We start from the raw sequence: 13,166 nt of genomic DNA, 5'->3' as shown, positions 1-13,166 counted from the left end.
TTCTCAATTTTGAACATAAAGCGCGTAGGCGAAAGTGTTGATTATATCGAATATTTTAGTATATTCAAATCCCAAGTATAAAACAGAATAACCATTTCAAGTACATGTATATGGGGAAAAAGAACAATGATTAAGCTTAATGGTCCCTTCAAACAATACAAATAAGGAACGGAGCAAACACGGATCTCTTAAACATTAGACGAAGGATTAGGTGCCATGAAGGTATAGAATCCCCTGCCCACCTGTCAAAGTTGCGTAATCCGAAAATAACGGAACACTTCGTAGACAATTCATCAATAACCTAATACAATGAGTATGAAGAATGTGACTCAGAATTTAACTTGATAATATACCAAAACCTTTTTGTTTATCTATAAGACACTGCGTATTGTATTTTTAAAGATAATAATTGGTTAAACTATAAAAGAAGAGTTTGCGGAGGAAGAAAGTTTGACAGACATGTACGGACAGACGACGTAGCAGGGTAAAATTAATAAACCCTGACATTCTTTAGAAAATGTTGATTTAATATATGGAGATAACGAACAGTAACTCATTGATAAAATGCAATCAGTTAAGATTTATTAATTTTCAAGACAATGTTTTTCCACTTCTTCTTTTGTTTCGATTAAACGTCTTTCTTCCTAAAAAAATCAGACTTATATTAAAAAATGATTAATTCTGATGATCTTTGCCAAGAATTCACAGTAAAATTTACTCACACTTCTGATTTCAAATTACTTCATCCTAGCTCTCAGTAATCTTTTCGCGAACTCCGCCTCCTGTGACAAATGTAATCACGCGTTAAATAGTTAACTGTGAAATCATCAATGTTCGTAGGGGACCGGTGCTCGTGGATTTCGTGGTTCACCCTTATCCACGAATGTATATCCCCACGAACATTCCCTTTACAAACTTATTTATTTATTGAATCTTCTGTATATATAAGTTACCCACGAAATTATGTCCCCACGGACCAATAAAATTTTGTTTACCCACGAACAATGACCCCCACGAATTAGAATTATTCCACACCATGTGTTAAAAATATTTTGAACAATTATTTCTCAATCAAAAATTATTTTAAAAAATACATGAAAAAGACTTACTGTCATTTTTTCCACAAGGTCATTTCCATCTTCCTTTAAGCAAATAAAAACTTCTTTAAATTAGTAAGCAAAATCAAATTTGCATGGAGATTGAATAAATTACAGTGTGTTAAACATGACCATTTTCAATTTGACTGCACGTGGCTTTTCGAAGTTTCTTTACATGATGTTTTAAATTTTGAATTTACTAAGGGGAGGTTTTCATGTTGTAAATTTTGTGTTTACCTCCTCTTAGTAAATTCAAAATTTACAACACGATGTTAATTCATGTATTCATGGGTGTGTCATTACCCCTTTCATATATGAATTAAGATATAAATAACAATAAAACATTTCTTGAAAGGTCTAGTTCCGATAACGTATTTTAAGTGTATTTAATACGTCCATGGACATGGAAATATGTTGATAGAAGATTGAAATTCCAGTTAAATAAACATTTAACTGCGAACAAAAATGGCCCTCTTGCACCTTTACATGTAAAATACCAGTCTGATTTATTGCAAAAGTGCAAGTATTGGGCATGAGAAAAATAAGAATTTCTAAAACAAACCAAATTGTGTATCTTTTTTCCGAAATTTAACACAGTTTGTCTGTCTACAATATCTCTCATTAATTTACTGGAAAAATAAATATCAAAGTCAGCCTTTACCTTCAACATATCCAGAGAACGCTTATCGCAAGTGAGTTAAGGCTACGTATGGAGTTTCTATGCAAAATATTTAATTAAAACCATAATTGATATACATACCGCATAGAAAATGTTAAAACTTGTTTTCTTATACATTCTTGGTACATACGATACACGATAGCCAGTACACATTATGACGTCATATTATGACGTCATCAACCTGTACTACACAAGTTCATAAGAAACATCAACAAAATTGATCCGGCGCAAGGGCATACCTTACTTTGTTTTAGAGAAACAAGGTATAAAAAGACGCAGAATATTCCAAGGATTTATGATATTACTGCACAAATGTCGACACTGAAATTGTTTAGTTTCTATTTGTACAGTTCTAAGTTGAAACAGGGTAAAAAATCCACAGTCCAGTGTAAGTTTCCAAAAATTTTTATCAATTGAAAAAAGGCATAGGATTTGTGCAGCAATTTTATTAATTATAAGAATATTCTCCTTAATATTATACATTATTTATTTTAAATCAAATAGGATATGCCCTTGCGCCGACGTTGTTTTGTTGATATATTTTATTACCTTGAATGGAAAAGAACAATGACGTCATAGTATGACATCATAATGTGTTCTTGCATTAATATACTGTGGGTACTATGAATGCATAAGAAAATCAATTTGAACTTTCTCCATAAATAAAGTATACAATTTATGCATTTTCATTAGTTCATTTGAATAGAAAAGCTTATATTTAGCCTTAACTCACTTGCGATTGCAGTAGCAAAGTCCATTGTAGCAAGCGCACCATTTCTTCTTCTTTGCATCTGTTTCTTTCATCAGGCAAAATAGCATAGCAAGAATAACGACACATGTCATAAACTTCATCTGAAAACATGTCACTAGGAATATTTAAAAATGTCTTAAAACCATTTCCCTAAACACGGATACAGGGAATAAAGTTTATTTTTTCAGAAAAAATAAAGAAATGGAGAAACATAACACAAGGCAAAAAAATATCATTTAATAGAGACTGAAATGTACAATGCAACACGATTACATAACCAGACACATTAAAACAACGACAGGGAGAGGGGAAAAACCCTGATAAAATTGTCGTTGAATAAAATAAATATATAAAAAAAATATTACTTACGATAAGCGAATTGAATTCTTCTTTGCAAGCAATTTCAAACCAACAAAAATATAGAAGAACGTTGACAAAATTTATACCTGAAATTGATGAACAGCTGGTACCCCTCTTGCTATTGAATTCTGTCATTAAGAAGGAAAAATTAAACCATTGAAATCTGACAAAAGATATTTTTGTTTTAAACCCTGATTTCTGTATTAAATTTCGTTACATTATATGTATATTTAGTATTCAAATATCTTAAAATCATGTAACCTAGCTAGCGTTGTTTTTGAGTTTAGTCACATCATGTAGGGGGCTTAGATTTTGAAATACAATGAGCAAACAAAATTCGCCCATTTATTTTTTTTAAACAACCCATTCGGTCAATTAACGAACCCTTTTAGAAAATAATAAATTGACCACTAACAGTTCCTGAAACAATGGCATTGCAAAGGAGAGTATCCCTAGCTCATCTATAAATTAAAGCAGCATTCGGCATCGATCTCGAGGCAAATTACACCATTTCCGTTTCGTTCAGCACTAACCCAATCATTCACACACAAACAAACACACCCCCTCTCACACACACACACAAACAAACAAATGCATACGATTACATTGCTGTATCTCTGTTGAGATGTTGAGATGGGTAAAATGTTTTTAACATTCCGTTTCACCAGTTAGAAAAGTACACCGTCTTTTTAGCATATTTACATGTCCATATTCTCTATCATGAAAATACCAGATCTTTTAAAAGGGCGTGCATTCATACAGAGAGATGATTGATTGATCGTTTATTGTTTAACGTACCTCAAGAGAATTATTTTTAATTCATATGGAGTATATAATGGAAACACTTACATTTACTGTAGAACCAACTGAATAAAAACAAAAACACAACTTCAGTATTGAAGTGTTTTCATAGTTTTTATGTCTGAAAAATTTTAATTCTGGTTCAGTATCAAAAGCAATGCACATTGTTTTTTTTTAATGCACCGCACTTCTGATAAAATAAATTAAACAATAAATAAAATAAATGGAGATAACAAACAATACCCAAGATTTAGAGTTCAACAATTAATTATACAATACAAAATAGGTGAAGAGCAAAATTGGACCTTCAAAACCTCAGATGTTGGATCATGTGCATTGGAGTGAGCATCCCCTGCCGACAGGTAATACCCACCATGTGTTCCACATTATGGTAGGAAAATAACAGAAAAATTCTTGCAAATTTCGGTGTGTAAATAATGGCCTAACAGAATGAAAAACGTCTGTCAGCATTTGACTTCATAATAAATTATCTTCGATGATTAAGTCATTGTATCGACAACGGAACTCGCGAAATGATGACTGCAAACATCACGGGGAATTTTTAGCGGACAGTTTTGAAAGAAAACGGATTTGTTCCACAAGTTTTAATAGTGATTGTTTTAATTAAATAGAATGCTATTATCATACTTCCTTATAAAAAAATAAATTGTGAAAGTTTTCAAAGAAAATTGTATGATGGAAATGCAAAATTTTTAGCCTGGTAAGGTTTGAAGAACCGCTATGATTATATGAATGTATTCTGTATGCTTTTAAAGTCAAATTTGTTACATATTAAAAGAAAAAAAAAACAATTTCATTTTTGACTTGTAATACCGATGATGTGTCTAAAGAGTAAACATACATCTCGCCAATTAAAAGTCAAACTAATGCTGAATATAAAATGTTGCAAAATAAAGTAAAGACGATAAGGTTTAAAGCAAACATATCTTTCATCAGATTACAGTAGTTTATACGTTTTCTCTTCTCAGTTATACAATTCAATAGCAGAAGAGTAACCAGCTGTTTATACTTTTCAAGTATAAATTGAAAACAATTCTGCCAAATTTTCATTGGTTTGAGTTGCTGACCAAGAAGAATTCAAATCGCAAATCGTAAGTGTAACAGACATATCGTAAGTAATACTTTTCTTTAATTATCTTATTAGAAACAGTTCTTTTTTTCTTCGTTCATGTTTTAGTGTGTGGCTTTACGGAGGGGTTTCGTATCAGTTAAACAATTATTTCTTTTTATCTGTTAAATATTTATTTTTAACTTCATTTTTTTCAATTTAAATACAAACAATTAAGTTTTTCTATTTTCAAAAAGGAAAGTAAAAAATAAAACTTGAACATGCTTTTATTCACTGTGACCGTATATAGGGGGATAGTTTAAGGTCCTAATTAGATAATTATGGCAATATATTTTCAGATGAAGTTTATTGCATGTGTCGTAATCTTTGCTATGCTGCTTTGCTTGATGAAAGAGACGGACGCTAAAAAGAAGAAATGGTGTGCTTGCTACAATGGATTTTGTTACTGCAGCAAGCGTTCTCTGGATATGTTAAAGGTAATTTTTATATGGTCATTTTCCATTCCAAAGAGAATATTTTTAAGTATGCTGTTTTGATAATTGAAGTCCATTGAATCCAAGCTTTAAGGAGGTCGAGTCTAATAATTTCTTTACTATATATTTTGATAATTTTTCTAGAATGATTTTTTTTTTTTTTAATTTTGTCGAAAAGTTTCTAAAGAAGAAATTATTGAATGTGCTCCCGGATTTTATGTACTACTTAAACCTAAAAGAAACTTTCAAAATTGCAAAATTATCATGCTTGAAACGCACCATTTGACTTATTTGACGTAACAGATCAGGTTTTATTGAAATTGAAAACAGAATTCTTAAAATGACCCACCCAGGACTGCATAAATAAGAAAAATGTGAAAAGTCATGCAAAGTCAAATTTGAAATGGCCTCGTTAACTTCAGCGTGATTAACTGTACTAAAATTTGAGTTTAACTTCTGAAGATAAAAATGTTTCATTTGTTAAAAGGAAGATGGAAGTGACCCGGTGGAAAAAATAAACCAAATGAGAGTAAGTCTACTTTATGTTCCTCTATATTTAAAAGTGAAGAATGATTGTTTACAATCTATTTGTACACAAAAACAATTATTACTTGTACATTTGTTACAGGAGGCGGATTTCAGGAAAAGATTCTTGAAAACTGAGATGAAGCAATAGAAATACAAATGTGAGTTTAAATTTTATTAGCTTATTGTAAAAAATCAGCAGAATTAATTGAATTTCTATAAACAGTTTTTTTTTCATTTTTAGAGAATGGAAAACATCAATTGAAATTGAGTGAGGAGGATTAAAATTTCATTTTTGAATTAAAACTTCTCTTGATTCCAGTAAAACTTTTGAAAATGCATTATATCAGTGGTTTGTTCTTATGATGCAGTATGTAAATATACTTTGATGTATGATAGTACATTTTCTCTCACCGAAAACAATCAAAAATGCACTAGTGGTGCTTTTTTCTGAAATACATTTAACAATTTTAGATTGCCTCGCTATATAATGAGACTATAAATGACAAAATCTGACTGCTTGTGAGCACATGTAAACACTTTTTATCGAACAAAGGTTCTATACATATAAACGCCGTTTATTTTTTATTTTCAGAAACAGTTATTTTGAAAAGTATTAACATATTGAATGATATAACAAGAGATAAAATTTATTTAACTGTACACATTAGTGAATAAATAATTATTTTTCATAACTCGATTCTTAGGTGATACATATAAAGTTTGTTAAAGTACACATACAATATTTATGTTGTAAGTATGGATAATTTCTATAACGAAATAAGTTATTGATGAAAATGTTAATGTGATAAGAATGTCAACAATCTCGTTTTGAATCGTCATCTTTAAGTTCTATGGTCGATACAATGACCTTGACAAAACTTACAATTTATCACTAAATTATTTCAAATGCAGACTATTGCTTTTAGCACCAACTGTAAGGTCCTTATTTACACATTGAATAAATCATTATTTCCTGATCATGACAAGAAGCATATGGATGGTGTGAAGGTTCGATAGGGATGCTAACTCTTTCATGGTACCTGATCCCACCTCTAGTGTTTTGGAGCTCAGTGATTGCTCTGTTCTTTCTTTGTATATCAAACTTCCTGAGATTTAAAAAAAATCAAAAAGAAATATTTTGTATTTGATCGACATTGCGTATATTGAATTAAATTAAAAGAAATTTCGTAAAGGACATTTGCTCTACTGCACCGATTGTAAATAAAAGAAAAGACGAAGAAAAAAAAGCACTCGGACTTGAAGCTTTGGCAACAGCAATAAAAGAAAAAAGTGCCCCTTGGTTTAGTATAACTACACAATTACTGCTGTTTTGAAGTCAAGTCAATACGATGATTTAGCCACCAAAGTGTTTCAATATTACTAGAGCTGGAAGGGTGAGGGGAATATTGCTTTTCAAAAGTGGCGAAATCCTTGTATTCACCTCATAAACAACAGTAACTGGTTAAAAAAATCACTCAAAAAGAGACGCTACTACATGTATATACATGTACAAGTAAAAATATTTGACCATTACAATGCACTGAGGGCCATTGAGAAGTGGGGAATTTTTTGTAGCCTAACGCCTACTTCGACACGGGACGTTGGTTTTCTCATCCGAAGGATACGAATTTTCATTTAAAAGAACAGGTTCTACTTATTTTTATCGAAAAAAGTAAGTCGCATCCGAGATTCGAACTTGCAGAACAAGCACTCAACAGACTGAACAACCGTGACGGTGTTACAGCACGAAAAAGCAAGGACCTTATGGTCGATAAAAGATGGCTTAAGTTCAAGATCTAGTAAATGACTTTTGACTATTTTTTGTTACACACTACATTCAATATGACGTCATTATTAATGCAAACTTTCTTATTCCCTTACTTATTGGCTCTGGGAGTATTATGTAGAAAATAAAGTATTTTCATGGAGTTCAGTTGAAAAGGAATACCGACACCTATATTAAATTTGATATCATTTAAAGATAAAACCAACAACATACAAGTTATCGTTTTCTGTGAGATTGTAGGCAATCTGAATGCATGTTCCTTGTTTGATATGAAAAAAATTCCCATATTCATGACAGGTTTTCTTAATTTTTCATTGCATGATTATGAGAGTTTAAAATATGATTGTTTACCTTTACGTTATACCTCGAAACACCATTTTTTACTAAACATAAGTTATAAAGCATCATTAAAGGAACTTATTTCCCAAGTTTGATAAATCTGTAGGGACCTTTTTTTTTTTACTAGATCTTTACCCTTATAATGATATGAAGAAATTAATTTCTCTATACCCAAATTAAGCTATCTTTAAACTAGTGTTGTCAAATCGGTTGAAAATCAGAATTGATTGATCAATTAAACCCTAGTTTCTAAATGCTTAATGTAAAACGTCTAAAAAAAACCATGAAGACGTCTTCAAACACTTTCACTTGTCTTTAATTAAGTCTTTAAAGTAAGATTTTAAGTTATAATGATATTTCAATATAGATTATACAAAATAATAGTAGATTCATAATTTTGTCTCACTAATTCTAATGGTACTTTCAATTCTTTAAACTAAGTTGTTGAAATTAAATCTTATTTCAATATTGTTTCGCTGATTCTTAGGTTTTTTTTTTTTTTTTTTTTTTTTTTGTTTTTTTTTTTTGTTTTGTTTTGTGTTTTTTTTCTTTGGAAAGTCGAGGATTTGAAAGCCAGCTTCTGCAAGATATAATTCCGTAACGTTTACGCAGGGGTGATAAGGAAGCATACAAAATATTCTACCTTGACTTAATCCGTGCTACATTATGACGTCATAGTAGGCGAGATTACGTCAATTTTAGAACACAAAGTTTTGTAATATTGGTATTTAGAGAGATTATTTAACAATAGAAAATGAATAAAAACGTATAAACATTAACAAAAATAAAATGTTTTTATTTTGATTTACTGATATCTGTCATTTTGATTATAATCAACAACCGATGACGTCATATGTGTACTTCAAGTAACTTGGAATGGATCATGTCGTGTAAAGAGAATTTGGCTTAGACGGCTTATACAAAGATACGTAGAATAGAGTTTAAAAGGAAATAACGTGAATATTATGTGAATTTTATATGGAGTTCAGTTAATTAAACAGGTATGCTATTTATTTTCATCAATAATATTCTCTTTCAAAGACAGCCAGCTATATACGTATCCCGGTCGGCCTTTCCCCTGTCATTCCTGACAAAAATAATGCAACAGAACAACTATAATCTGGATATTTCAAAACATAAGATTTGTATAGTTGGAAAGTTTGCCTTCTGCCAAACTTGGAAAGTGCTGCTAGAATCCCTAGTTAAGCATGGTTTTACGAAAAATCTCGGTTCATAAGTTTAAAATTCAAAACATAGGGTAAGGTTTCGTGCGAATGTGTAGAATATTTTTTTTTACTGACAAGACAGTTGCATTCTAGCAGAAATTTTTAGGCGAAATAGATGTTTTTCAACTATATCATTTACTCAAAGAAATTATTTAACCCCGGGGTATTGTTGTTCTGTTAGCTTTTTTATTAAGGAAAATTTCGCTTTTAATAGAAGTCACGTGATGCCGTGGCGGTGGTTCACGTCTTTGCTATAGACACTCATTTATCGGTATGCAACAGTTAATAACAGTTTACGTTCATCAGCGGTTTTGATAATTTTTTAAACTTAATTTTCTTTTAAAAGGCTAAATTTCCCTAGAAATGACCTATATGCTTCCTTAACATACCCGCGTATTTTTTTCGGGGGCGGGGGTTAAACTTGCTATATATTAATTTTTTAAACATTACGTTATTTTTTTGGTCTTTTCGGAGTGAAAGCCAAGCTTCTCTGTTGAATTTTTATGATGATTTGTAAAAAATACTTTTTTTTCTGAAAAATTACTTTTAAACATGATATTCTACATATTGAATAAAACGAATTTCGATAGGTAATTACATTGTAAACATTTGCTTGGTACCTGACATGAGCGCATGCTGCAATTTATTTCTTTGGATAAAGAAATGCTTGATATTAATAGGTACACATTGGCTAAATTGCCAATAATTGAATTCATTGTTAACAATTTTAATTACTGTAAAAGAACACATTTCGTTGGTTCAAATGTTCAAAGAAGAAGCTCTTGGTTCTTGAGGATTTGATTCGTGGATGACGAATTATTAAGTAGTTTAGTATGTAGCATGTTACATTTCTTGGACATGAATTCGTTGCTTTCTTCATTTACGAAAACACCCAAAATTAAACGCCAAGAGAATTCGTGATTTTACGGCAGGCAATAGGTAGCTTACGTCACAGTTTCGAATCCCATTACAGAACATGGAGACCCGTCCTTCTGATAAGACTATATAAACCGAGGTCCTGTGTAACAGTGGATATTAATGCTGACAAGAAAATATCCTGCACAGCTCAATCGCCCTGACTGCCGACTATAGGTCAAAATTTTGCAACACTCCACCAATGGTTAAGTCTACGTGTGAGGGAAAATGTATGTAGAGGAACGTTAAACAACAACAAACGGAAAAACCTTCTCTAATTGACCATCTACTCATTCCTTTGCAATGAACTTTGCTCTAGTCTTTCAATCTAATTTGTTTGTGAATTATACCAAATAAGAAATGTTTTCTTTACCTCTAAGCTCAAAACACAATACAGAAGTTTTATTACAGAATTATCCTTCCATCCTTGGATTTTTAAAGGGCAATTTATTTCTGTTTGCAATTTATCTAAATGATTTTTCATTTCAACCCAAACATTTTTTTTCCTATAACCTGTTTATCTGAATTTTTTCAGAAACAAAACAATCAACAGTGGATCATTAAAACATGTTTAATAATAAAATAACAGATATGAACTTTTATCATTTTCACGAGAGAGAGATAGAGAGATAGAGAGAGATAGAGAGATTTCGTAAATCGATTGTTTTATTCCTCTGTTGCTGGATTATCCAAGTGGTCGTCATTTATCTGAACAAAAAAATGTTACATATTAAAAAAAATATTGTATTTAAAATGTTTGAATGAAAATTCACATTGATTGTTGATGTACGTTTTGTTGCAAATTATATATTCTGGTAAATGTTCGACTTACACGTTTAAATGCTTCTCTTAGCATTTCAGCGGGGTTATACACAGTTATCTGAAATATGAAGAAATATATTTTATTTATACAATTATGACATAAAGAATTTGCCGCCAAGAATTAATTCATTAAATTATACATGATAATTCAGATTTCCTGATATTTTACAACGTTGGATACAGATTGTTCAATACAATAAAAAAAATTCTTGGATGAAAGAGTTTATCATGATAACTTAATTGTTTCCTATTACACATAAATCAAAGATTAACAGTTCAGTAATCTCCATAGCTTCTTAAATGTATATACTTTGACTACATACTTCCATAAAATCAATTAACAGAATTGTATCATATTAAAAGAAGTTTTTGGTTTGATATTAATTTCGAGAAAGTCAAAGGCATGAAAAAATCTCATCGAGATACATGCAATTAATGTATTCCTTCATATCTTGAAACGAGAAATATGATATGCAGTGAATTTATTTTACAATTGCCTCTAAAGTGTATATTTTAGTACAAGAAATTTAGAAATGAGTAAAAAAAAATATTATTCTCCTCTTTATTACTTAGTACCATATGCATAACAACATAAACAATATAGTTCAAAAACCTTTAAGGCTTAGGCAGATTTAAGCATACGTTTACATGTATTTATCAGAACTGTCGTTAAACTACTATACATGTCACTTTGTCATTTTTTTTTGTAAAAAATATGTAAATCTAAACATGTTTTTTTAAAAAATGCTTTTTAGAACAATGCTTAACTGCTCAATAATACGATATTCACAACAAAATTCTAATTATACATATCTAACTTTGGTATTTAATGATAACTTTGTACTGTAGGAAATAATTTTTTATAATAATATAAACTATAATTATATATAATGAATAAATATATATATTTATATAAATATTTGATTATATCCTCCTAGCTTCTACATCGACAAGAAGCACCCCATGTACACCAGTCACATGCAACGGCCTTCTTGTTTAGTTAACAGGCTTTGCTTTCTCCTTCTTGGGCAGATATACTACATGTAATACCAGCATGAAGACCATAAACATGTGATACATGTGATCTTCATCTAAAACAAAAAATGAATTAAAGTGCCTTTGAAAGTTGACATGGGTGCATAGATCTAACAAAATTATTTTGAAGGATTTAATGGTAGATGGTAGATAAAGGTACCTTTTACAATGCAAGAAAACTGACGATAGCATTATTTAGGATGGTGCTTTTACAATTATATATGCATTTGTACATTGCAAGATTCTGCCGCATCTGCTTTTGCCCTGGTATACATCTAATACAGGGCATATATGAATCAAGTTATATTTTTTACAGAAGAAACCTAAGTATTATACATATCACACAACCTTTATTGCATTTTCAAACAGACATATACAAACATCAAAAAAATATTTACGCTTCGAACAAGCATGGACATATTTTCCACGAAGGCATATCGGTCCTTTGCTAAATGAATGATTGGAAAAAATACTGTTACAGTCTTCGGCTAAGAAATTGAATTTTGCCAGACAATTAAAACAATTATATTTTTATTTCTTTAATTCAAACTCGCAAAAGTCACATTCTACTTGAAGAGTACTATGATTGATTGTATATTGTTTAACGCCCCTCTCGAAAATTTTTCAGTCATATGGAGACATCACCGTATGCCGGCGAAGGACTTCAAAATTTAACGTTTACTCGGCACTCGGTGCCATTGAGCAGTGAGGGATCTTTATCGTGCCAACGCCTGCCGCTGACACGGAACCTCGGTTTTTAAGGTCTCATCCGAAGGATCCGCAACTTTCACTTCAAAGTGCCGAGCGCATAGCGAAGGAACAATTGCTACCCATTTTTTATCGACTTAGGTCAGTCGCGACCGAGATTCGAACTCACGACCTCCCAATCACGGAGCGAGCGCTCTACCGACTGAGCTACCGTAAACGATGAAGAGTACTGTAAGATATTTTAAGGTCAACATTTTCAATTATCATATTTCTGGAATATAAAAATCTTTTAAATCTATACCCTTCCTTATAAACACAAATACCAGATTCAAGCATTTTATAAAATCTCGACACGTAATGTATTTGAGAGTTTTATTAACTTTACTATTTATAATCTTAATAGATACATGTTTTACTACTTTAAAAAAAACCCAGGTGCTTTCAAATTCTTATTTATAAACAGAAAAGTTGATTAACTTTACAGGCCTAAAATTTTCTTATAAAAAGAAACCAATAAAATAATTGTACAAGTACTTCCCTTTAAATCTTGGATTTT

At 30.8% G+C, this 13,166-nt stretch overlaps 2 long non-coding RNA genes across 3 annotated transcripts; one reads left to right on the top strand and one right to left on the bottom strand.

The window, feature by feature from the left end:
• Positions 1-560: 560 nt before the first annotated feature.
• Positions 561-1,794, bottom strand: LOC134237948 (uncharacterized). The gene is made up of 4 exons (XR_009985906.1): positions 1,759-1,794; positions 1,110-1,142; positions 723-782; positions 561-644 (listed from the first exon to the last, which is right to left on the bottom strand). It is a non-coding gene; the product is annotated as an uncharacterized LOC134237948 (long non-coding RNA).
• Positions 1,795-4,767: 2,973 nt separating this feature from the next.
• LOC134237947 (uncharacterized) lies at positions 4,768-6,120 on the top strand. 2 transcript variants are annotated; one of them, XR_009985905.1, is made up of 5 exons: positions 4,768-4,800; positions 5,117-5,254; positions 5,739-5,780; positions 5,880-5,937; positions 6,021-6,120. It is a non-coding gene; the product is annotated as an uncharacterized LOC134237947 (long non-coding RNA). The 2 variants fall into 2 exon arrangements; XR_009985904.1 differs by having other exon boundaries at positions 4,778-4,820.
• Positions 6,121-13,166: the final 7,046 nt, after the last annotated feature.

Source organism: Saccostrea cucullata, unplaced genomic scaffold (assembly GCF_032062105.1).
Source record: "Saccostrea cucullata isolate Sc308-1 unplaced genomic scaffold, CSIRO_AGI_Scuc_v1 ctg19057, whole genome shotgun sequence".
NCBI classification, from domain to species: Eukaryota; Metazoa; Mollusca; class Bivalvia; order Ostreida; family Ostreidae; genus Saccostrea; species Saccostrea cuccullata.
Note: the sequence above shows the minus strand (reverse complement) of the source record. Positions and strands in the feature narration are given on the sequence as shown.